The sequence below is a fragment of the Mirounga angustirostris genome, unplaced genomic scaffold, assembly GCF_029215605.1.
Source record: "Mirounga angustirostris isolate CCGP_5_RB_7025 unplaced genomic scaffold, mMirAng1.0.hap1 SCAF_4, whole genome shotgun sequence".
In the NCBI taxonomy this organism is placed as follows: Eukaryota; Metazoa; Chordata; class Mammalia; order Carnivora; family Phocidae; genus Mirounga; species Mirounga angustirostris.
Window position 1 is genome coordinate 65244823 of NW_026991712.1, and position 26917 is coordinate 65271739.

The 26917-nt window shown below is 39.2% G+C and overlaps 1 protein-coding gene across 4 annotated transcripts in view; it reads left to right on the top strand.

Moving 5' to 3' along the window:
- LOC123860545 (endogenous retrovirus group K member 8 Gag polyprotein-like) overlaps positions 1–26917 on the top strand; it is a 131474-nt gene that overhangs the window by 71103 nt on the left and 33454 nt on the right. For 2 of the 4 annotated variants that reach the window (XM_064588269.1, XM_064588267.1), the window contains 3 exons: positions 9961–10153; positions 10656–10783; positions 11530–11684. The gene's annotated coding sequence lies outside the window, so the exon portion shown is untranslated. Of the gene's footprint in view, positions 1–9960; positions 10209–10655; positions 10784–11529; positions 11685–26917 lie in introns of all 4 variants that reach the window. The other 2 variants (XM_064588270.1, XM_064588268.1) reach the window with 2 other exon arrangements.

Consider the following 26917-nt stretch of genomic DNA (forward strand, 5'->3'; position numbering starts at 1 on the left):
ACATCATTAGTTTTTGATGTAGTATTCCATGATTCATTGTTGGCGTGTAACACCCAGTGCCCCATTCAGTACATGCCCTCTTTAATACCCATCACCAGGCTAACCCATCCCCCCAACCCCCTCCCCTCTAGAACCTTCAGTTTGTTTCTCAGAGTCCATAGTCTCTCATGGTTTGTCTTCCCTACCGATTTCCCCTCCTTCATTTCTCCCTTCCTGCTATCTTCTTCTTCTTTTTTTTTTTTAACATATAATGTATTATTTTTTCAGAGGTACAGGTCTGTGATTCAACAGTCTTACACAATTCACAGCGCTCACCACAGCACATACCCTCCCCAATGTATATCACCCAGCCACCCTATCGCTCCCACCCCCCACCACTCCAGCAACCCTCAGTTTGTTTCTTGAGATTAAGAATTCTTCACGTCAGTGAGATCATATAATACATGTCTTTCTCTGATTGACTTATTTCACTCAGCATAATACCCTCCAGTTCCATCCACATCGTTGCAAATGGCAAGATTTCATTCCTTTTAATGACTGCATAATATGCCATTATATATATATACCACATCTTCTTTATCCATTCATCTGTCGATTAACATCTTGGCTCTTTCCATAGTTTGGCTATTGTGGGCATTGCTGCTATAAACATCAGGGTGCACATACCCCTTCAGATCACTACATTTGTATCTTTGGGGTAAATACCCAGTAGTGCAATTGCTGGGTCATAGGGCAGCTCTATTTTCAACTTTTTGAGTAACCTCCATACTGTTTTCAAGAGTGGCTGCACCAGTTTGCATTCCTACAACAGTGTAGGAGGGTTCCTCTTTCTTCACATCCCCGCCAAAATCTGTTGTTTCCTGACTTGTTCATTTTAGCCATTCTGACTGGTGTGAGGTGGTATCTCATTGAGGTTTTGATTTGGATTTCCCTGATGCCGAGCGATGTTGAACACTTTTTCATGTGTCTGTTGGCCATTTGGATGTCTTTGCAGAAATGTCTGTTCACGTCTTCTGCCCATTTCTTGATTGGATCATTTGTTCTTTGGGTGTTGAGTTTGATAAGTTCTTTATAGATTTTGGATACTAGCCCTTTATCTGATATGTCATTTGCAAATATCTTCTCCCATTCTGTCGGTTGTCTTTTGGTTTTGTTGACTGTTTCTTTTGCTGTGCAAAAGCTTTTTATCTTGATGAAGTCCCAATAGTTCATTTTTGCCCTTGCTTCCCTTACCTTTGGTGATGTGTGTAGGAAGAGTTGGTGTGGCTGAGGTTGAAGAGGTTGCTGCCTGTGTTCTCCTCAAGGATTTTGATGGACTCATGTCTCACATTTAGGTCTTTCAACCATTTTGAGTCTGTTTTTGTGTGTGATGTAAGGAAGTGGTCGAGTTTCATTCTTCTGCATGTGGCTGTCCAATTTTCCCAACACCATTTGTTGAAGAGACTGACTTTTTTCCATTGGACATTCTTTCCTGCTTTGTCGAAGGTTAGTTGACCATAGAGTTGAGGGTCCATTTCTGGGCTCTCTATTCTGTTCCATTGATCTATGTGTCTGTTTTTGTGCCAGTGCCATACTTTTTTTTTTTTTTATGTTATTTTAGTCACCATACAATACATCATTAGTTTGTTTTGTTTTTTTTTTAAAGATTTTATTTATTTATTTGACAGAGACAGACACAGCGAGAGAGGGAACACAAGCAGGGGGAGTGGGAGAGGGAGAAGCAGGCTTCCCGCCGAGCAGGGAGCCCGATGCGGGGCTCGATCCCAGGACCCTGGGATCATGACCTGAGCCGAAGGCAGACGCTTAACGACTGAGCCACCCAGGCGCCCCCATCATTAGTTTTTGATGTGGTGATCCACGATCCATTGTTTTCGTATAACACCCAGTGCTCCATGCAGTACCTGCCCTCCTTAATACCCATCACCGGACTAACCAATCCCCCCTCCCCTTTCCCCTCTAAAACCCTGTTTGTTTCTCAGAGTCCATAGTCTCTCATGATTCATCCCTCCCTCCGATTCCCCCCCCTTCATTTTTCTCTTCCTTCTCCTAATGTCCTCCATGCTATTCCTTAGGTTCCACATATAAGTGAAACCATATGGTAATTGACTTTCTCTGCTTGACTTATTTCACTTAGCATAATCTCCTCCAGTCCCATCTATGTTGATGTAAAAGTTGGGTATTCATCCTTTCCGATGGCTGAGTAATATTCCATTGTATATATGGACCACATCTTCTTTATCCATTCATCTGTTGAAAGGCATCTTGGCTCTTTCCACAGTTTGGCTATTGCAGACATTGCTGCTGTGAACATTGGGGTGCATATGGCCCTTCTTTTCACTACATCTGTGTCTTTGGGGTAAATACTCAGTAGTGCAATTGCTGGGTCATAGGGTAGCTCTGTTTTTAAATTTTTGAGGATTACAGCTTTGTAATAGAGCTTGAAGTCTGGAACTGTGATGCCACCAGCTTTGCTTTTCTTTTTCAACATTTCTCTGGCTATTCAGGGTCTTTTCTGGTTCCATACAGATTTTAGGATTATTTGTTCCATTTCTTTGAAAAAAGTTGATGGTATTTTGATAGGGATTGCATTAAATGTGTAGATTGCTCTAGGTAGCATTGACATCTTCACAATATTTGTTTTTCTAATCCATGAGCATGGAACGTTTTTCCATTTCTTTGTGTCTTCCTCAATTTCTTTCATGAGTATTCTACAGTTTTCTGAGTATAGATTCTTTGCCTCTTTGGTTAGATTTATTCCTAGGTATCTTATGGTTTTGGGTGCAATTGTAAATGGGATCAACTCCTTAATTTCTCTTTCTTCTGTCTTGTTGTTGGTGTATAGGAATGCCACTGATTTTTGTGCATTGATTTTATATCCTGCCACTTCACTGAATTCCTGTATGAGTTTTAGCAGTTTTGGGGTGGAGTGTTTTGGATTTTCCACATAAAGTATCATATCATCTGCAAACAGTGAGAGTTTGACTTCTTTGTCGATTTGGATGCCTTTTATTTCTTTTTGTTGTCTGATTGTTGTAGGCTAGGACTTGTAATACTATGTTGAATAGCAGTGGTGATAGTGGACATCTCTGCCGTGTTCCTGACCTTAGGGGAGAAGCTCTCAGTTTTTCCCCATTGAGAATGATGTTCGCTGTGGGTTTTTCATAGATGGCTTTTATGATATTGAGGTATGTACCATCTATCCCTACACTGTGAAGAGTTTTGATCAAGAAAGGATGCTGTACTTTGTCAGATGCTTTTTCTGCATCTATTGAGGAGGATCATATGGTTCTTGTTCTTTCTTTTATTAATGTATTGTGTCACATTGATTGATTTGTGGATGTTGAACCAACCTTGCAGCCCAGGGATAAATCCCACTTGGTTGTGGTGAATAACCCTTTTAGCATACTGTTGGATCCTATTGGCTACTATTTTGATGAGAATTTTTGCATCTGTGTTCATCAAGGATATTGGTCTGTAATTCTCCTTTTTGATGGGGTCTGGTTTTGGGATCAAGGTAATGGTGGCCTCATAAAATGAGTTTGGAAGTTTTCCTTCCATTTCAATTTTTGAACAGTTTCAGAAGAATAGGTATTAATTCTTCTTGAAATGTTTGGTAGAATTCCCCTGGGAAGCCATCTGGCCCTGGGCTCTTGTTTGTTGGGAGATTTTTGATTACTGCTTCAATTTCCTTAGTGGTTATAGATCTGCTCAGGTTTTCTCTTTCTTCCTGTTCAGTTTTGGTAGTTTATATATCTCTAGGAATGCATCCATTTCTTCCAGATATCTACTTTGCTGGCATTTAGTTGCTCATAATATGTTCTTATAGTTGTTTGTATTTCTTTGGTGTTGGTTGTGATCTCTCCTCTTTCATTCATTATTTTATTTATTTGGGTCCTTTCTCTTTTCTTTTGGATAAGTCTGGCCAGGGGTTTATCAATCTTCTTAATTCTTTCAAAGAACCAGCTCCTAGTTTCGTTGATCTGTTCTTCTGTTCTTTTGGTTTCTATTTCATTGATTTCTGCTCTGATCTTTATTATTTCTCTTATCCTGCAGGGTTTAGGCTTTATTTGCTTTTCTTTCTCCAGCTCCTTTAGGTGTAGGGTTAGGTTGTGTATTTGAGACCTTTCTTGTTTCTTGAGAAAGGCTTGTATTGCTATATACTTTCCTCTTAGGACGGCCTTTGCTGCATCCCAAAGATTTTGAAGAGTTGTGTTTTCATTTTCATTTGTTTCCATGAATTTTTTAAATTCTTTAATTTCCTGGTTGATGCATTCATTCTTCAGTAGGATGCTCTTTAGCCTCCATGTATTTGAGTTCTTTCCGACTTTCCTCTTGTGATTGAGTTCTAGTTTCAAAGCATTGTGGTCTGAAAATAGGCAGGGAATGATCCCAATCTTTCGGTACTGGTTGAGACCTAATTTGTGACCTAGGATGTGATCTGTTCTGGAGAATGTTCCATGGGCACTAGAGAAGAATGTGTATTCTGTTGATTTGGGATGGAAAGTTCTGAATATATCTGTGAAGTCCATCTCGTCCAGTGTGTCATTTAAAGCCTTTATTTCCTTTTTGATCTTTTACTTAGATGATCTGTCCATTTCAGTGAGGGGGGTGTTAAAGTCACCTACTATTATTGTATTGTTGTTGATGTGTTTCTTTGCTTTTGTTATTAATTGGCTTATATAATTGGCTGCTCCCATGTTAGGGGCATAGAGATTTACAATTGTTGGATCTTCTTGTTGGATAGACCCTTTAAGTATGATATAGTGTCCTTCCTCATCTCTTATTATAGTCTTGGGTTTAAAATCTAATTTGTCTAATATAAGGATTGCCATCCCAACTTTCTTTTGGTGTCCATTAGCATGGTAAATGGTTTTCCACACCCTTACTTTCAATCTGGAGGTGTCTTTGGGTCTAAAATGAGTCTCTTGCAGACAGCATATCGATGGGTCTTGTTTTTTTATCCAATCTGATAGCCTGTGTCTTTTGATTGGGGCATTTAGCCCATTTACATTCAGGGTAACTATTGAAAGATATGAATTTAGTGCCATTGTATTGCCTGTAAGGTTACTGTTACTATGTATTGTCTGTGTTCCTTTCTGGTCTATGTTACTTTTAGGCTCTCTCTTTGCTTAGAGGACCCCTTTCAATATTTCTTGTAGGGCTGGTTTCGTGTTTGCAAATTCCTTTAGTTTTTGTTTGTCCTGGAAGCCTTTTATCTCTCCTTCTATTTTCTTTTTTTTTTTTAATATTTTATTTATTTGAGAGAGAGAATGAGATAGAGATGAGAGGGGGGAGGGTCAGAGGGAGAAGCAGACTCCCTGCTGAGCAGGGAGCCTGATGCGAGACTTGATCCCCGGACTCCAGAATCATGACCTGAGCCGAAGGCAGTCGCTTAACCAACTGAGTCACCCAGGCGCCCCTCTCCTTCTATTTTCAGTGACGGCCTAGCTGGATATAGTATTCTTGGCTGCATATTTTTCTCATTTAGTGCTCTGAAGATATCATGCCAGTCCTTTCTGGCCTGCCAGGTGTCTGCGGATAGGTCTGTTGCCAGTCTAATGTTTCTACCATTGTAGGTTACAGATCTCTTGTCCCGAGCTGCTTTCAGGATTTTCTCTGTGTCTCTGAGACTCATAAGTTTTACTATTAGATGTCAGGGTGTTGACCTATTTTTATTGATCTTGAGGGGGGTTCTCTGTGCCTCCTGGATTTTGATGCCTGTTTCCTTCCCCAAATTAGGGAAGTTCTCTGCTATAATTTGCTCCAATATACTTTCTGCTCCTCTCTCTCTTTCTCCTTCTGGGATCCCAATTATTCTAATATTGTTTTGCTTTATGGTATCACTTATCTCTCAAATTCTGCCCTCATGATCCAGTAGTTGTTTATCTCTCTTTTTTTTCAGCTTCTTATTTTCTATCATTTGGTCTTCTGTATCACTAATTCTCTCTTCTGCCTCATTTATTCTAGCAGTTAGAGCCTCCATTTTTGATTGCACCTCATTATTAGCCTCACTATTGACTTGGTTAGATTTTAGTTCTTTTATTTCTCCAGAGAGGGTTTCTCTAATATCTTCCATGCGTTTTTCAAGGCCAGCTAGTATCTTTAAATCTTTTTTTTAGATTTTTTTTTAAAATTAATTTATTTGACAGAGAGAGAGATAGCGAGAGCAGGAACACATAAGTGGGGGTGGGAGAGGGAGAAGCAGGCTTCCTGCTGAGCAAGGAGCCCGATGTGGGACTCGATCCCAGGACCCTGGGATCATGACCTGAGCCGAAGGCAGACGCTTAACGACTGAGCCACCCAGGCGCCCCCAGCTGGTATCTGTAAAATCGTCATTCTGAACTCTAGTTCCGACATCTTACTAATGTCCGTATTGATTAGGTCCCTGGCAGTCGATACTGCCTCTTGTTCTTTTTTTTTTTTTAAAGATCTTATTTATTTATTTGACAGAGAGAGACAGTGAGAGAGAGAACACAAGCAGGGGGAGTGGGAGAGGGAAAAGCAGGCTTCCCGTGGAGCAAGGAGCCTGATGCGGGGCTCGATCCCAGGACCCTGGGATCATGGCCTGAGCTGAAGGCAGACACTTAACGACTGAGCCACCCAGGCACCTCTCTTGTTCTTTTATTTGAGGTGATTTTTTCCATCTTGTCATTTTGTCCAGAGGAGAATAGATGAATGAGAGAACAAAATGCTAACAGGGTAGCAATGACCCCAGAAAAATATACACTAAACAAATCAGAAGAGACCTGAAACCAGGGGAAAAGAAAGGGAAAGAAACGAAAAAGTAAAAGATTACAAAAAAAAAAAAAAGAATATGATTGAATATGATCAGGCTGGTGCATAGATCAGTGCCACACACTAGATTTTGGGCGTATTTTGGTCTGTTAGAAGAAAGTGCCTCCCAAAATTTTAAAGAAAGAAAAACTTATATATGTACAAAAATAAGGGTAAATATGATGAAGGGATGGAATATGACTGTAAAGGTGAAAATTATAAAAGATTTTCTAAAAGGAATTGATAAGAAGTTGGTTGAAAAAGAAAGAAGAGGAATTTAAAAAAAAAAGGGAGAGAATGTGATCAGGCAGGGGACTATAACAAAGGCATACACTAGAGATTTAGGGTATATTTAGGTCTGTTAGGAGAAACTGTATCCCAAAATTTTTAAGATTTTATTTATTTATTTGAGAGCGAGAGCGAGAGCGAGAGAATGAGAGAGAGAACACGAGAGGGGGTAGGGTCAGAGGGAGAAGCAGACTCCCTGCTGAGCAGGGAGCCCGATGTGGGACTCGATCCTGGGACTCCAGGATCATGACCTGAGCCGAAGGCAGTTGCTTAACCAACTGAGCCACCCAGGCACCCTGTATCCCAAAATTTTTAAAGAGAGAACAACTTATATTTATATACCAAAAAATAAGGTTAACTACTATGAAGGGATAGAATATGACTCTAAAAATGAAAGATAAAAAAGATTTTTAAAAAAGGGATTGATAAGATACTGGTTGAAAAAGGGAAAAAGAAAAATTAAAAAAAAAAAAGAAAATTAAAAAAATTAACTTTGAAAGACTAAAGAATCATGGGAAGAAAAGCCATGAATTCTATGTGCAGTATTCCCCTAGTGCTGGAGTTCTGCTGTTCTCATTGATCGGTAAACTTGGTCTTGGCTGGCTGTTCTTGCTGATCTTCTGGGGGAGGGGCCTGTCGCAGGGGTTCTCAAATGTCTTTGTGGGAGGCGGAATTGCCCCGCCCTTGCCAGGTCTGGGCTAAGTAATCTGCTCAGATTTGCTCTCAGGAGCTTTTGTTCCCTGCAAGCTTTCTGTACAGCTTTGGAGGACGAGAGTGAAAATGGCGGCCTCCCAATCTCCGCCCCGGAGGAGCCGAGAACTTGGGGCCCCGCTCCTCAGTGAGACCCCAGAGAAAAGCAGTCAATCACTCCCATCTCCCTGGTCTCCGGCCACACTCCGTGCTTACCCGACCTGTGACCGAGTGTTTCTATCTCTGGCACAGGACCCGGTGTGGAGTCTCCAAACCCAGCAGATCCCTGCGGTGCACTCCTGTGCCGCTCCTCCTGGGGAGGAAGGGGAGTCTCCCCGGATCTGCCCCTTGTTGGGTCCTTTCCAGAAAGTGGTTTCTTTTCTGTTCAGAGAATTTCTGCTATTCTTTTCTTTGATCTCCTGTTGAGTTCATAGGTGTTCAGAATGGTTTGATAACTATCTAGCTGAATTCCTGGGACCAGAAGAAATTTAGGTCTCCTACTCCTCCACCATCTTGCTGTTTGTTTGTTTTTAATATGAGCTAGTCAGGGGCCAAATTTGGACTCCTCTCTCTCCATGGGTTTGATCTCTTTATTCATAGATGATGTTTCAAACTTGTCAGTAACACCTTGCTTTCAGTTATTTCTATGACCAACCAGGTAGTAACTGAAATCCTGCTGTGCACCATGTGCTAGATGATATGGGGGCAGGCAAATATGTACAGGATATGGATTCTGCCCACTGTAATCTTACAGCATACTTGGGCAGACAGGACCTAGATGCCTGCAACATACCATAGAATATCAAAGTGCATAGTACAAACACTTAGAGGAGAATTTAGATTTAAAAATGTGTCAACCATGATACACAATAGGTACATAATAAGTTAAAAAGGGGGATTCTCATTCCTTACTTGGAGATTGCATTATCCTTTTTTCCCAGCTTTTATTTGAAAGTATATAATTATGTATTTATTTGCTTTTTTACTTATATTTTTGTCTGTCTACCCATAAGAATGTAAGTTTCATGAGCTGGTTAGGTTTACCATAAGGAGGACACCTTGTAAACAAATAGTTACACATTGTGGGATAAATGATATATGAAAGGGGTGCTCTGTGTGCTCTTGGAACACAGGAGAGCCTGTGGCCTGGGCTCAGAGTACAGAAAGAACTTCCTAGAAGAGCTAACATTTGCCTTGTGTGAGAAAACCCCAAGGATACATTTATAGCAATGGGTAGATGGATCAAAAGGAGTGCATATTTAACATTTTGTTAGATATTGCTAAATTGCTACATTGTGTTTTGAAGAATGAGTGGGAGTTTATCTGGCAGAGAAAGGTACAAGAATGATGCTATTTTAGGCACAGGAAGAACAGGAACAAAGACATGGCATGTACAAATGATTGTGTAGTTTGGTGGGATGCAGGGTGGGGAATGGCCAGGCACAGGACTGTAAGAGAATTTAGGGCCAAGTTAAGAATTAGGTGGGCTAAACAGAGCAGGGGCAGCTCTCTCAGTGGAAGGAATCCACATCAGACTTTAAAATGTAAATAGGATGTAAGGTAAAGATGAGTAGGGACATGAATTCATTTCTGTGGATTGTATCTTCCCTCCCTCCTTCCCCTTTCCCCACTTATTTCCTGCATGCCTGCCTTGCTTCCTACCATTTATTCAGTACCCGTTCCATGCTAGTCATTGTTCTAGGCATTGAAGAGAACAAGGCAAAGTTCTGCTCTCATGGAGCTTGCATTTTAGTGGAGGTGATACACAATGAACAAATGAAAGAAGGAGAGGAAGGAAGAAAGGATATGTAGATGATGCAAGGAGGGAAATGGTTAAGTGAAGGAAGAGTGCCCAGTGAGGGAGGTGGTCCAGACACCCTGGAGAGCAGATGCTTCACTCACCTTCTGCCACAGCCCTGCCCTGCCCCAACTGGTTGCAGCCTCACTCATAGCCCAGCATGCGATTTCTCTCCTCTCTGAACTCACCTTGTGATTTTGTGATACCCATTTCTTGCTGCCTTCTACTCTCATTTTTCATCTCTCCTGTTCCTTGTAAACTCCTCAAAGACAGGCTGAGCTTTTCCATGTTCAGATCCCACACTAGAGCACAATGCTTTGAAGCACAGAACTCTTATTTAAAAAATAAATGCCATTGTTGAAAAACTTAGCAAATTACATTTTCAGTTTTTTCTCTTCTCTTGATTTTAGGTTGTTTGCATGAAACATGATCACTGCTACCGAGGCATCCTTTTGCTCCTGCTGAGTACTGCCTGCCTGCATCTTCAGTCTTTGTGTTGATAGCCACATTGTTCCACTCTCCATAAGATGAAGGACCTCTCAGATTGTGCTCCTCACCTCATAATGAGAATTATCAGCAGGCCCGGATGGATTCCTAAGCAATGTGAGCCTGCTCTCCTGCAAATGTCTTTAATAATAAATGAAGAGAAAGGCAGAAGGTGCAATATATTCATTTCTTTATTATGGAATGTCCCTGTAGGTTTTTAGTGCCTAAATTTAAAAAAGAAAGGAAACTATAATTTTTGGGTCTTTGTTTGCATATCATGAAACAATTTCAGTTTGGAGTGCAATACTGACTCTTTGGGGATCGGAGGGATTTCCAGAGTTTATGGAGGCACCTTATTTTTTCGTTTAGTTGGAGACAGTTTTAATAAGGGTGACGTTAGATTATTTGTGACCATTTTGCTTAAGCAGGAAAAGGATTATGATTAGAAATATGGGTTAGATCCACCTTGAAAACCTTCAGAAAATTATAACTCCAGGTCTTTGGAGGAGAGGTTATTTTTTTCTAACATGGCAGTAAAGACTCAGTAGTATCAGCTTCTACGAATGTGGAGTGTTAGAACTGGAAAAAGCCTTAGTGATCCAGCTTCTTCATCCTGTAGATGTGAAAATGAGATCCAGAGCCACGAAAGGACTTACTGAAGATCACTCATCCCAGGCAGTGATTGAGGCATGCTAACAACTTAGGTCTTTTGGACTTGTTCACATTTCCTTCCATTATTGATATGTGGTAAGTGCAAGGGCTTGATGGGCTATAAGATGTTTTACATCTGTGAACTACTATCATCCCATCATTTCAGTGTGCTGCCTCTTATCTTGATTTGACCTCTGTGGGCCTGAGTTTACCTGTGTATAAAACAGTTGGCCATAGTTGATATCCAAATTCTCTTCTATTCCTAAAATTCCGCTATCTCATGGGTCCTTTTTAAGAAAATAGAGATAGTGGTTGGAAGAACCTTGGAATTCACCAAGAACCTCTAGACTTTTTCCTCCTTTGACTCTCCTTCTTCAGTCTCATCTCTTGCCACTTCATGCCTTTCTTATCCCCTCACCTATCAGCTGAACTAAAAGTACAGCACCACAAATGTCTCAGGTTCTCTCATTGTCTCAAACTAACTGCACCTGATGTGCCCTTGGCTGTCTCTGTCCTGCTGACTCCTGTTTGTTCTTTAAGGCTTGGTTTGAGCATCATCTTCTCAGGAAGTCTTTCCTTATGTCCTCTTATAGGCTTCCCTAGCACACAGTACTTCCTGCTATCACAGTGTTTATCATATTGTATAATAACTGTCTACTTAGATCTTTCTCTCTCTTTCCAGCCCGTGAACTCTTTATCTCTGAATACCAGTGCCTGCAGTGTGCCTGGAACATAGGAGAGGCTTAATAATTGTTTTTAATGATATGTAGATAGATTGCTTATTGGTTTTCTCCAGAACATGACCAGCAGTTCCACACTGATACCCATGTCTTGTTTTTCAGCAGAATTTGACTTCTGGGCATTGGATGGTGGGCACAGCCAATTTGTGTCTTGAATGGAATAATGAGGGAATTAAGATTCATTTTCCATGAGCCACCTCTGAACATCACCCCTGTGAAGTCCTTTGGTGCCATTTTGCTGATGGAAGAAGCTTAAGGTGAATGACTTCTGAACCTTCATCACTGAGGATAACATGAAGCTAGTCACTTGCCATCTCGCTACACCTGAGCATGCCAAACTGCGTTTCATGGAGGGAATTCCAGAAAGATATGTTGCAGACCCAAGAAGAAATGGCTCCTTGTGAGTTTACAAGATCTAGTGTAGATTAGCAGTTTCTTTAGAGTTCTGGGGAGATAGGCGTAAGGCTTCCTCTGCAGCTGGAGGATGAGAAGAGGTTAGCCATTGTCCAGATTCTCAGAGGTTTCTCCCTCTGAGTTTGCTGAGTTGCTTCTTATATGTGTTAAGTCAGGCAGCTGCTGCTAATTGCTGCTGATTACTGTAAGTTGCTGGCAATAGCAAGTGGCTCTCCTAGCAGCAGTAAAGGCAGATCTTAAGATAGCAGGAGTAGGGATAGAATAGTATAAATGGCACTGAGGGGCCAGAAGACCAGGAAACCTAGAGCTAGGCAGCCCAACAGGCCGCTTAGTGGGGAAGCCCAAAGGAAAAGCCCAAGGCCACTAAGGTTATGGAAATGACTCAATTCTGGCAGGAACTGGGATTCTCTTGTGTTAATTTTCATGCTAAACAATGAATGGAAGTTGGCCACTAAGTTTGAGGAAAGTTGCTTCTCAACACCTCAGTGTGTCTGAATTCTGGAGGAATCTAGAGTAAAATAAGAGAAATAATACCAGATGGAAATAAGGAAATTCAGGATTTTGATAACCTGATCAAAATTAATGGAGGGTAAGCGCACAACATGAAACATACAAGTAATCCCAGACTGTTGAGATTACTGAATCATTGTTGGCCTTCCCCTCCTCTCTCCAGCCTATTTGTGAGAGAAGCTTTTCCCCTTCATCTCTGCTTTTCCTTCTTTCTTGGGCTGGAGTGGGAACGTGGACATGGTCAGTCCTTTTTATCATTCATTTATTGAGCTCACTGACTGCACTATAGTAGGCTTTAGGGATATAACATGAAACTAGATGGAGTTTAAAGTATTTTAGTCCCTCCTGCTTTTTCTTTCTTCTTCTTCTTCCTTTTTTTAAAAAAGATTTTATTTATTTGACAGAGAGAAAGACAGCCAGAGAGGGAACACAAGCAGGGGAAGTGGGCAGAAGGAGAAGCAGGCTTCCCGCCGAGCAGGGAGCCTGATGCAGGGCTCAATCCCAGGACCCTGGGATCATGACCTGAGCCAAAGGCAGACGCTTAATGACTGAGCCACCCAGGCACCCCTCTTTATTCTTCTTAAAGTTTAATCCAGCTATTCACCCTGCTTGGATGCTATTTCCTTTTCTTTGGTTGGGGTGGGATGGGGTGTGTGTATGTGTGTGTGTGTGTGTAAGTTCCTGAGACAGGAGGGAGACCAGAGTCCTTTCCTGGTAACTTGGGAGTGAATAACAGACATGAAAGGAAGGAAGGCTTGGTTTAGGAGTCTTTGGATTGAAAGACGCCTCTGAGGCCTGGTTGGACTGGTTACTCTCAGTCTGAATGAGGTCATCTCAGACATGCATATTTCATCAGTGGTTGCATCAGTTGGGGCTCTAGCAGAAAGTATATAGCACCCTGAAATGGTCAATTTGAGAGAGTTTAATACATGGACTTTTTTCAGAGATATGGGCAGAGTAAGGGATGTAGATGCACCCAGAGAGTAGCAATGGTAGCAAGTGCATTCTGATTAAAATCTGTCAATTTCATGAAGCTGCCAGTTGGAAAGAACGTAACAGCTGAGGATTCAAGCATCTTACCATTCTGGTGCATCATTCTCTTCTCACTGGAACATCTACAGGTGTTATTAAACCCATTTACAGTTCAGCCATGTTAAAGAATTTGCCAAATACCGCACCTCCAGTAAGTGGGAAAACTGAGATTCGAACTCAGATCTATTAGAGTCTAAATGCCATGTCCTTTCTGATTGTAGCCATTATATTTCTCATTCAAGGCAGGAGGAGATAGGGGGAGGATTGTCCCTTTTGTTATGAAAGCAAAACCTCTTGTAGACATCCCCAGCAGATTTCCAGTTATTTCTCACTTGTCAGAATTGTGTTATATGATCCCGTTGCTGGGTCCCCTTATGTGCCTGTCTCCCATCCCTCCAGCTGCAAAGAAGGCTGGAAAAGCAAGTGCTTGGCTTTTTCATCCATATGGTGGAAAGTGACAAGAGAGTAGGAGTTGGGAATGATTCTTCAGTCAACTAGCTAGTGACTGACTTCTTTTTTTCTACAGTTTTTATGGCACATTCTTTCTTTAGATAACTATACATTCTATCTGGTTTTGTTCAATTAATGCAAGACTCTTCACTTTCTGGGTATTTAAGGTGATAACATATTTCTGATCTCTATTGTATTGAGTTTACATTTTAACTCTGAATACATTTTTATTTTTCCTGTCTCTGGGTTTATGAGAGATACTTAACAGGACATCTTGGGTGCTAACAATAATGCCTATGGTACCAGGATTAGAGATCAAGAGTGGGAAGCATGAACACACTTCCTGGTACATAGCAGCTATTGGGCAAAGGGTGACTATTATCATTTTTCATCATTTCTACCTTCAGATGGGACTTGGACGATTGAGGAAGATCTTGGAAGGAAATGGCAGATGGTGTTGACAAATGGGGCTTGGATGTGTGAATCCTGGTATAAAACATCAGGATGATGCATTCTTGGCCAAGTGTAGAGAATGGATGGAGGGACAGGATGCATTTGTTCACAAGCTGGCTAGCAGATATAGAGTACTTTAAACTGAATAGGGCAGGAGAAGGAGAAAAAACCACAGCCAGATAATACAGGCAAATCAGTTCTACAGAGAATAAGAATTGAGAGTTAAAAAAGAGGGTAAAATGATTGGAAATGGTGTAATTCACATGAGAGATGATTGAAGAGTGTAATACTCTCTGCATTGTCCTCTCATTGGACTGATCTCATTGTGTTACAGTCATATTTACATTTACTTTGCTTTGTCACATAATCTCAGATAAGACAAGCACCACTATAATTTTCCCAAAGGGAACAGAGGTAGATTCCAGACCTAGAGATGGCATTAAGTTGATAGCTTAGATGAAAAAGAGATGTTTTAGGGGCGCCTGGGTGGCTCAGTTGGTTAAGCGACTGCCTTCGGCTCAGGTCATGATCCTGGAGTTCCGGGATTGAGTCCTGTATCGGGCTCCCTGCTCGGCGGGGAGTCTGCTTCTCCCTCTGACCCTCCTCCCTCTCATGCTCTCTGTCTCTCATTCTCTCTCTCTCAAATAAATAAATAAATCTTTAAAAAAAAAAAAAAGATGTTTTAGGGCATCTGTGTGAAGGGGTCTGTGGAAAACTTTATTACAAAATTATCACTTATATAGCATATACTATGTGCTGGGCACTATTCTGAGTCCTTAGATTATTTAATTTAATCTACACAATGGCCATATATAGTAGATATCATTATCATTCCAGTTTTACGGTTGAGGAAACTGAAGGATGGGGAGAATAAGTGACTGACTGGAGCCACATAGTTCATAGTGGTTAAAACCAGCTAGTCAGCTCTGGAAGCTATGCTAGATTTCCCATATCAATGAAGATAAGTTACGTTCACTTAAATGAGTTTCTTTCATAAGGATTACTAGTCTGGCAGTTAGGGGCAATGTGGTTGTAATGTGCACTTGCTTTTGAAATATTTAGTTCTATTATAGAAGATGATAAATTTGTAAAAAAAATAAGTGAAACATTTAAGGTATGTTATATATAGACAAACAGTAAGTAGAACATGCATGGGTCAAACATAGGTGGGAAGGAATAAAAGGATCAAAAAATATCTAATATTCATGAGGTCCTGGGTACTAAATATTCATTATACACTAAATATATATGGGATCTATGAGATGCTAAATATAAAAAAGGCACAAAGTATTCACATTACTAAATGAACACGTAATATTCATAAGACCCTGTTTGTAGCAGCCATTCTGGCCTCACGTGTCCTCTGCCCAAGAAATACAAATAAACCCAGGGCTTTTAATCAGCTAACTGTTGAGTTATAGCGATGGCCAGAGATACTTATCCCTACATCTCTCCAACAAAGCTAATGTGTGGGCCCAGGGCACCTTCCGTCCATGAGCCCTCTTTGCTCAAATCTCAGTTTTGGTTATTGTCAGAAAGGGGTATGTGTGTGTGTGTATGTGTGTGTGTGTGAGTGAGAGAGAGAGAGAGAGATTGAGAGAAGACAAATGAACACTGCTAACCCAGAATTCAAGCAGTGAGGTCCTTCCAGTTTATTTGTAACCCTATCTAAATGTGTTTAACTTTATGGTCTCTTTCCCCCTCTTTCCCCTTCTTTCTCCCTGTGTGTTATAAGTGGATTTTTAGCAAACCATTCCATGACTTCCTGGTAGTACTTTTGGCATTTTGGTAGCCTAAAATGGCATCAAGATAATTTCCCACAGGACCGTGGTACACATTGGCTATCAGGACCTCAGCAGGACCCCTGACAATTGTGCATGAGATCCTTGTGGGCAAAAATAAGCTGAGAGGTACTATGAACATAGAGACTCGTGCTTGCTATTGAGGCAGTATTTGGGAACTAGTGTCCCAGGAAGCAGGTGATACTCCATCTCTCTCTGGTCTGCTCTGGTGATTAGCTAAAGACACAGAAGATAAGCTAATCAAACTTAAACACATGGTATTGAAAGGTTTTCATGTTGGAGAGAGGTTTCATCATGAGTTGAGCTGTGGGAAATCAATTCCATTTTGGAGCCAATATGGGTTGTGAGGGGGAGGACCAGTGTGGTTACTGGCCATGGAATAGAACAAGGTGCCATTGAGTCCATAGAACTCTGAGTGGGGTGAGGTGGGGAAGAATGAGAACAGGGCTCAGCCCCAAGAGGTATGTATGGCGAGAGGGAGGTAAGAAAACAAGCCCCAGATGAGGAGTTCCACAGAGCAGGTGAACAAAACCCAGGTTACCCTTAGTATAGGGAAATCAGTGGTTTCCCTGGGGAATATGAAAGTAGCTGCTAACCTCCAGCATATTGGGAACCAGGTCTCAACAGATCTCTCCAGTATCGAGGGTCTGCTATGCATGTGATAAGCCAGCCTAGCTCACTACATACTAATGATAGGTGTAGAGAGGGTGGATACCCCAAGCATGTTCCAGCAATCATCTTGTTTCTGCCTTCACACTGTCACAAATCAGTTCCTATCCTGATTCCTTCAAGCTCTGAGTCATTGTGATGTGAACCTTTGGGCTGAGACTTTGAAACCTGGCTTTTTCTAAAGAAGTAGTTTTCAAAAATTTTTTACCTTGATCCACAGTAATAAATACATTTCACATCACAATCCAGCATACATACATTAACATATACATATATATGAAACAGAAACAAGAATCTCATGAAACTTACCCTTATCACATTTGCTGAACTCTAATAGAGTCCATTCCATTTCACTTAAAAAATGCTAATCACAGCACAGTAAATTGATGTGCATTCCACTAATGGGTTGTGACTCAGTTGGGAAGAAATAGTGTTAAAGGATTTAGGCTTGACTTTTGCTCTTTGTGCTGTCAGGGCCCTGTGCTCCCTCGGGTTGCAGCCCCTGACTTGCCTCATCCCATGGAACCCAATCCCTGACACCAACAAAATGCCTAAATTTCTTCCTCACAGATGGACCAGAGATGAATGGGAATTTACTAGGGAACTCAAACACTTATGATCCAAATAATTTGCATATATTTCTTCATGTAATTTTCGTAATCATCTTATCCATTTGATTATTTTAATTTTCCTTTCACAATGAGGAGAATGAGAGACATTATGTGAATCATCAGTAGTTACAAAGGTAATAAGTGGGATCACTGGGACTCGAACCCATGATTGTTAGACGATAGCTTTACAAGGTGCCTCTTCTTTGTGCCAGGGAGACTCCTACCCACTAATCTCACCTATAGAGCAACTCTGGAGTTTGAATTCCCTTTCCATTTTCCCTCCTGGATCTCAAACCCTCTCTTTGCTATATATACCACTGGAGTAACTCAAGAGTGAAGATTTTATGTAGCAACTTTTTTTGTCTTGTACACATATGTTTGGTGACTGTCCTCAGTCCCATGGGTAACAGTATATATAACCTTGTCTTATCCTGACAAGTATTTCCTAAGCAACATTTTGACTAATGTAAAAGCTGGTGTCACAGAAGAGCTGTCTGTTATGTTGTCTCCAATGACATATGTCAGTCTTCCTCCTTAATTAGGAACAGAATGTATGTATGATTTATATCCTCAAGCTATGCCTCTCTAACAGGTGAAGTCTCAGTTGTTAGTAATTGACATATCCTTTATAAAGCCTAAAGTACAACAGAATGTGAATGACAATATGGCAGACACATCAGGTTCTGGTAAAATTCCTTATTATCCTATAGCTTCTTTATGTATGAAATAAATGTGCCAGTACGTGGCATATGGAGAGATCTAGGATAGTAGAATTTTTAAAATTATTATGTTCAATTAGCCAACATACAGTACATCATCAGTTTTTGATGTAGTATTCAACGATTCATTAGTTGCGTTTAACACCCAATGCTCATCACAACACGTGCCCTCCGTAATACCCATCACTCTGTTACCCATCCCCCAAGCCCCCTCTCTTTTGTAACCCTGAGTTTGTTTCCTAGAGTCCAGAGTCTCTCATGGTTTGTCTCGCTCTCTGATTTCTTCCCATTCAGTTTTCCCTCCCTTCCCCTATGGTCCTCTGTGCTATTCCTTACGTTCCACATATGAATGAAACCATATAATTGTCTTTCTCTGCTTGACTTATTTCACTTAGCATAATCCCCTCCAGTTCCATCCATGTCAATGCAAATGGTGGGTATTCATCCTTTCTATGACTGAGTAATATTCCACTGTATATATGAACCACATGTTCTTTATAGGATAGTAGAATTTTCAAGCTTTAGTGATTTGTGTTCAAATTTGGGCAATGTCTTTGTGCTTGAAGGGTATTTTCAAATATGTTGGGGATGATTTTATTGCTGAAGAGGACATGAATAAGTAGAAAAGATCCTAGAATCATTTCAAAAGAATGGAAGCTTGGTCACTTAGAAAAATGCAACATTTTTTTTCTCATTATAAAATGAATACACATTTATTGTAGACAATTTTGGAACAAAAATATGTAAAACAGAAAATAATATACTCAATACCCAGAGTTGAAATAAATGTGCCAGTATATTTATTTCACTCCAATCTTCTTTTCAGCCTACCTCAAATAAACATATGTATGCATATGTTTACAAAATTGGGATCAAACTCATTATTATACTGAAATATAGATCTGTATCTCTGCTTTTTAAAAAAATTATCATTGTATAAAGAATTTTTTCCTATGCCACTATATATTCTTTGGAAATAAATATTTTAAAATTTATTTATTCCTTTCTTGGACATTCTGGCTTGTTTTTAGGATACTAAAAGTATAGTCAAATATTGCTATGCTTTAATATGTGAAATTGTGAAATCCCTACATACAGGAGAGGCAATATGAAAAATTTGAAATCAGATATTAAAAACATAAACTGTTCATTTAAAAGCAGTGTTAACATTAACATTGCCTGCTTCCAGTGGTTTGGCTTATGGGGGCTTGTCAGGGACGCTGTTCTGTTTTATTTTTTGACAGTATAGGTATTTGTTTATTCTACATATATTTGACTTTATGCAGCACACTTCCTCCAAACCCCTTCTTTCTGTTCTCTGTTTGGAATGCTACCTGTGTCCCCTCAGTGATTGATGTTAGCTGATGGTGCTCATCAATTAAATTATTCGTGTCAACTTCAGAAAGAACACTATTCATTAATTGACATTCGTTGACTAATAGACTTCTCTCTAAATGTCATGTTTCCATAGTAAGATGTTTCAGTAAGACATAAAATGTTTCAATAAGTTACTATTTTAAAAAAGGTTATTTCAGAAAAAGGGAATTTGAAAGAAAACCCCCCTACCTTTACCCATACTATATTACCATTCACCTCATAACTCAATGAAGCAAAAACAATAGGAAGTCACCCTGGCCTGGGTTTCGTCTTTGGAATGCATGGACACTCCTGCTCTGGACCCCAGGACCACCTGTGGTGGCTGCCCTTTAATTGTTCACTGTGACTGGAGATTTTGGTGGTTCTGTTTCCACTTAATGTTCCCCATAGAGATCTGATTTTCTTTGTGTTATGCTAACTATTAAACTAACTGTAGCATAGTGATTTGCAAACTAAGTTCCTCAAAGCACAAAGGCAGAGATCTCCCAACTTACCACAAGGTTGTTAAATATGCTGGTTCTGGACCTTAATTCTAGAGAGTCTGACTCAGTGAGTCTGGTGTGGGGTCCACAATTTGAGAACTACCCTCCTGGGGAGGGGACTGGGTAATGGTGGGCAGATGGGTGGACTTTAGCAACCCCTCCCTATTTTCTACTAGAATCCAAGTTTTTTAAAAAAAGTCTGAAAATAGCTTTTGTAAAGAATGCTGTATTTTTCCCACTCTGATATGACTTTCAGAAGCTTGTAGAGACTTTCAGAAGCTTACAAGAGGTGACTGTAACACAGAGTGGTTACTAGCCGCTCCACTTCTGGGAAAACTGTAAAATGCTTTGTCCACTACTTCTTCCTTCCCCTTGTCCTTTACTTCTCAGCGATTGAATTCTCTGTGATGTGTAGGGGGATGCTAGTGGGTATTGTCATGAAAAGATTGATTGAAATATTTTAGAGACACTCTCCCACTCTTGCATGAAAGGGTATAAGAAACTAGGAAGCCTGCCTTCCCTCACATATGGAGTTGGTGCCTGAGACTTAAATACAATAAAGTCTTGTGTTCCTACAATTTAGAAGATTCTGGTCACTTGAGGCTGATTGAGAGATTAACTGAATTTTGCCTCTAGAATTCATGTTTTTCTTGAAAAAAAATTATACAAGGTATGGTTAGAGCATTTAAGAAGACAGAGACTGGGACATCATCTAGCTAAGAAAACAGGTTGCTTTCTTACTATCTGGTAATAGATGCTAGTATTTGTGGCAGAATTTAATCTGAAAACTGCTCTATCTATAACCTGCCACAAATTACAGCATTTATTAACAAGCTGATACAAATGTAATTTTATATGAGAACATTATAATAACTGGGCATCTGGGTGGCTCAGTCAGTTTAGCATCTGACTCTTGATTTTGGCTCGGGTTATGATCTCAAGGTTGTGGGATTGGGCCCTGTGTCAGGCCCCACGCTCAGCAGGGAATCAGCTTGAAGATTCTCTTTCTCTCCTTCTGCTCACCCCCACCAACTCTCACTCTCTCTCTAAAATAAATAAATAGATCTTTAAAAAAAGAACATTCATAATATCAAGTTGATAATTGAACAATCTTTTGAATTACTAAAATGAATCAGTTCACATTTCACATTATAAGAAAACTTCTCTTTGCCTTAAAGAAAAACCCAGCTTTCTGATAATAATAATCAGAATAAATACCAGTTCAATTTAAATTTTATGGTAACACTTATCTTACAATAAATATATTTATCTGATAATGAATATATTTATATGACAATGTAATGACTAGCTGGTGCTTTCTTCATTTGTTTTTTTCTTTATTAAATAGCTAAGGAAGAAGTACTTACACTAATGGGAAGATGGAATAGACATACTTTTTCCTATTTCTTTGGATAAGTATAACCCAAACCCTGGACAGTATATATAAAACACACATAAGAAGATTATGAAAGGTGGAAAGAAGAAGGCAGAAAAGCTAGAAACCTTAAGACTCAAGGAACAACATAATGGTAAATTCCCTGTGTTTTCTTTTTGTCTCATAAATCTGAGACTTAGGGCTTGATAAGCCAGTAATCTGAAAGCACCAAGTGCAAAGAAAGTGCCAACACGAGCCTGCTCTCTGTAGCCAAAGGACTAAGAAAGAGGCAGCTTAGGAAGACAGAACACTATTATTTATTTATTTTTATTTTTATTTTTTAAGACAAGACTTTTTTTTCCACCTCCCCCACTCCAGCCCAATCTCAAGACAGAAAACTTTAAGATAATAATTGCTTTACTCTAGTCAAATACCACATGAAAACCATGGCCCTACCTTAACCCACATTGGAAAAGACTCCCACCTTCTCCACATTGTAATAAGGAAACCCCTCCACTAGAGTGCTGTTGGAGGAGACCTAGTAGAGAGTTAGGACTTTCATCACTCTTCAGTGGTAATGAGACCACCTCCCTGCCCCCATGGTATCAGTAGAGGTGTAAGTTATCTATATATAATGTACTACCTTGAGCAACCACTAAAATACTCTACAAAGAGGTACATTAAAAAGTAACATAGATAAGTCTAATGGATTTTTAAAAAATGTTTAAGTAACAGTAAAAAATGTTTAAGACAAGCCAAAGAAAACAAATGGAAAACTGGAAGAACAAAGAGAAACAAAAGATATAATGGCATCCTTAATTCATAACATATCAATAATTACATTAACTGTCAAAGGTTTAAATATACCAACTATAAGACAGAGGTTGACGAGTATATTAAAAAATATGGCCCAATTATATGATGCCTATAAGAACCTCACTTCAAATATAACAATATAGAAAGATTGAAAGTAAAAAGATGGAAAAAGATGAAAAATGCAAACATAAACAAAATAAATCAGGAGTAGCTTTATAATATCATATAAAGTAGATTGCAAAGCAAAGAAAATTAGAATAAGAAAGGGACATTATATAATTACAAAGGATCAGTCTACTAAAAAGAGATAGTAATCCTAAAGGGGGTATGTACTTGACAGTAGAGCTGCAAAATATGTGAAGCAAAAACTGACAGAACTATAAGGAGAAATTGAAAAATCCACAGTTATGGTTGGAGATTTCAGTATTCCTCTAGCAACATTGATGGAGCAACTAAGTAGAAAATTAGCTAGAGTATAGAATTCAACAACATCATCAGCCAACAAAATCTAATTGACATTTATAGAAAGCTTTGCCCAGCCACAGCAGTGTATACATTCTTTCTAAGTGTTTATGGAACATATACCAAAATAGAACATATTTTAGGCCATAAAACAAACCTCAACAAATTTAAGAGAATAGAGGTCATAATTATGTGCTCTCTGGCCACAATGGAATTATTTGGAAATCACTAGCAGAGGAATAACAGGAAATTTTCTTAGCATGTGGAAATTAAGCAGTGCAATTCTAAGTAATCTATGGGTCAAAGATTATAATGAAGTAAAAAGAAATTGAACTGATGAAAATGAATATAGAACATATCAAAATTTGTGGGGTCATAGCTAAAGCAGTACTTAAGGGAAATTTATAGCACTTAGTGCTTTCATTAGAGAAGAGGAAAAGTCTCAAATCAACAAGTTCTCACCTCAAGAATTTAGAAAAAGAAGAGCAAAATAAGTTCAAAGAAAACAGAGAGAGGGAATAATAAAGATAAAAACAGATCAATGAAATTAAAAACAAAAGTAGAGAAAAGTAATGGAACAAAAAGTTGATTCTTTGAAAAGATCAATAAAATTGACAAACGTCCAGCAAGATTAACAAAGAAAAAATAAACAGAGAAGATGCAAATTACCAAGAGCAGGAATGAAACAAGGAATATTACTAAAAGTCCTGTAAATATTAAAAGGATAATATGGGAATATTAATAGCAAATCCACATACATACACTTGACAATTTAGATGGAATAGACCAATCCCTTGAAAAACACAGGCTGCCACAACTCACCCACTATGAAATAGACAATTTGAAGATCCTTATAACTATTCAAGAATTTGAATTCATAAGTTATAACCTCCTAAAATAAATCTCCAGAGCCAGAAGTTTCCACCAGAGAATACTAACAAATGTTTAAAGAAGTATTAATGCCAATTCTACAAATCTCTTCAAAATAGAAGAGAAAGGAACACTTCCAATTTATTTTGTGAAGCCAGTGTACCTTGATACTAAAGCCAGACAAAGACAGTACAAAAAATGAAGACTATAGATCTAGTTCCACAATGAATATAGACACAAAGGTCTTAATAAAATGTTGGTAAGTAGAATTTGGTATTCTATAAAAAAAAATTATACACCATGGCCAATGGGTTTATTCCAGTTATGCAAGGCTAGTTTAACATTTGAAAATTGTACAATGTAATCCACCATATAAACAAGCTAATGAAGAAAAATCACATGATCATATCAATAGATGCAAATTTAAAAAATCAACATTTTTTATTTAAAGAGCGTTCTCAGAAAAACAGGACTAGTGGGGAATTTCCTCAGCTTGATAAAATGAATCTACAAAATCCTAAAACCATAATCAAACTTAATAGTGAAAGACTATATGTTTTCCCCCTAAAAGTGGGAAGAAGGCGAAAGTATCAGCTCTCACCACTCTTCTTTAGCATAGTGCTGTAAATTCTTGCCAGTGCAAAAAGCAAGAAAAGGAAATAAAAGGCATACATATTAGAAATGAAGAAATATATCTCTAGATGTAGATGACATAATTGTCTGTGTAGAAAATCCTGAAAAATCTACCAAAAAGTACCCCTCCAGAAGACAAACAAAACTCAACCCCTATAATAATTAAGTGAATCCAGCACAAAAATGAGTTGTTTTCCTATATACTAGTAATGAACATGTGGACACTGAGATTAAAAGTGCAGTACCATTGACATTTGCACAAATAAAAGAGAAATAGGTATAAATCTAACAAAATGTAAATAAAACTTGTATTATACAAACTACAAAATACTGCTAAAATAATCAAAGATCTAAATAAATAGACATATATTCATGGTTTGGAAGACAGCATAGCAAGGATGTCAATTCTCTCCAAATAGAATGTGTGTGTTTAATGCAATTCCTATCAAAAGCTGAGCAAGATTTTTATAGATGTAGACAAGATTATTTTAAAATCTATATGGAAAGGCAAAGGAACTGGAATTGTTAAACAATTTTGAAACAGAAGAATAAGGTGGGAGGAATCACTCTATCCAATTTCAAAACTAATTATAAAGCAACACTAATCAAGGTTGTTTGGTATTCATAGAGAGGTAGACATATAGATCCATGAAATGAAAGAGAGAACTCAGAAATAGACCTATACAGATTTGCCCAACTAATTTTGACCAAAATACAGAAGGGATTAAATACAGGAAGGATAACTTCTTTAACAAATGGTCCTGGAGAAGTTGGACATGCCGAGGAAAAGGAATCTTGCCTAAACCTCATGTCTTATACAATATTTAAAAATTTTTTTTAAAGATTTTATTTATTTGAGACAGTGAGAATGAGAGAGAGAGAGAGAGCACATGAGAAGGGGGAGGGTCAGAGGGAATAGCAGACTCCCTGCTGAGCAGGGAGCCCGATGTGGGGCTCGGTGTGGGGCTCGATCCCTGGACTCCAGAATCACGACCTGAGCTAAAGGCGGTCGCTTAACCAACTGAGCCACGCAGCTGTCCCTAGAAAATTTAACTCAAAATAGATCTTGGACTTAAATGTAAAATGCAGAATTATAGAACTTTTAGAAAAAATAAATGAGAAAATTCAGTTTGAGATCTGGGACTAGGCAAAGAGTTCTTAGGTTAACACCAAAAGCACATCCATAAAAGGAAACTTGATAAATTGGACTTGACCAAAGTTTAAAACTTTTGGTCTTTGAAAGACCTCATTAAGAGTGTAAAAGAAAAGCTACAGACTAGGAGGACATATTTGCAAACCACATATCTGACAATGAACTAGTATTTAAGACCTATAAAGAACTCTCAAACTTCAACAGTAAAAGAGCAAATAATCCAATTATTAAATAGTCAAAAGACATGAAGAGACATTCTACCAAAGTGGATATACATAGGGCAAATGAACACACGAAAAGATGTACAATATCATTATCCACTAGGGAAATGCAAAATAGGACTACAATGAGATATTTCTATACACCTATCAGAATGATTAAAAAAATACAATACCAGGGTGCCTGGGTGGCTCAGTCGTTAAGGTCTGCCTTTGGCTCGGGTCATGATCCCAGGGTCCTGGGATCGAGTCCCACATCAGGCTTCCTGCTCTGCGGGAAGCCTGCTTCTCCCTCTCCCACTCCCCCTGCTTATGTTCCTGCTCTCGCTATGTCTCTCTCTGTCAAAAAAATAAATGAAAAAATCTTAAAAAAAAAATACAATACCAAATGCTGACAAGGATACAGAGAAACTGGATCACTGATACATTGCTGTTTAGAATGTAAAAAACCACAGCCTTTCTGGAAAACAGTTTGACAGTTTCTACCTATGCAACCCTTAAGTTATTTTTTGTAGTATCAATAGCTAGTAACAATTAGAACTTCCATAGTGACTGGATCTTTCTTCTGATTGACTGGGTCTTTTTAAAAATAGCAGTTGCTTTCAATGAAGTTATGATAAAACTGCAAGCCTGGGAGCCATCTGCCTTAGATGCCTTTGGGTATCTTTTACTCTTTTGCATTAATTTTAAGCCACGCTATTGCCATTATTTCTAGGTTCTTAGATGAACATCCTTATAACTGTGAAATTTTGACACCTTTTAAAAATAGCTGTAATTATTACTATTTCTTCTAGGACATTGACTTTGAACCCATTTGGGACCCCTAGTGAAGTTTCCCATGGCTGGCCCAGAGTAATATTGGGGGAAAAGGCAAAGTTGTTCTGTTTCTCACCTGCTACCTCCGGCTGTTTTCCAGCTGTGAAGCCAAAGGGAATGCATTGCTAGGCATGTATGTACCTGTAACATGAAGTATCGCTGGAAGCCTGCCTGAATTTTCAACTGTAGAGCCAGTGAAGAGGACTTGAGTGACCCTCATTGCTCCTTGCTGTTAGGTAAATGGGCTGTGGCACAGAGAGAACTAAAATTCCTCTGGGGATGTAGTAGAGTGTCTGGGTCTAGAGGGTCCTTCAGGTTCTGCCTGGTTGGCTGACTTCCAAATCCAATAGTGGTTCCAGGGGTTTCTTTTCCTGTTAAGTAACTACCCAGAGTGATCCTTCCTCCATGGAACCCATACCTTCATGGGGCATACTTCCTTGGGATTTAACCAGACATTGGTCCAAATCATGACCTGAGCCGAAGGCAGTCGCTTAACCAACTGAGCCACCCAGGCGCCCTTACATTGGTCCAAATCAAATCTGTAGCATCCAAAGTCCCAAATGATGCTGCCCTCTCATTAACAGTGCTTTTCTTTTCTTTTCTTTTTTTTAGAGAGAGCATGAGCAAG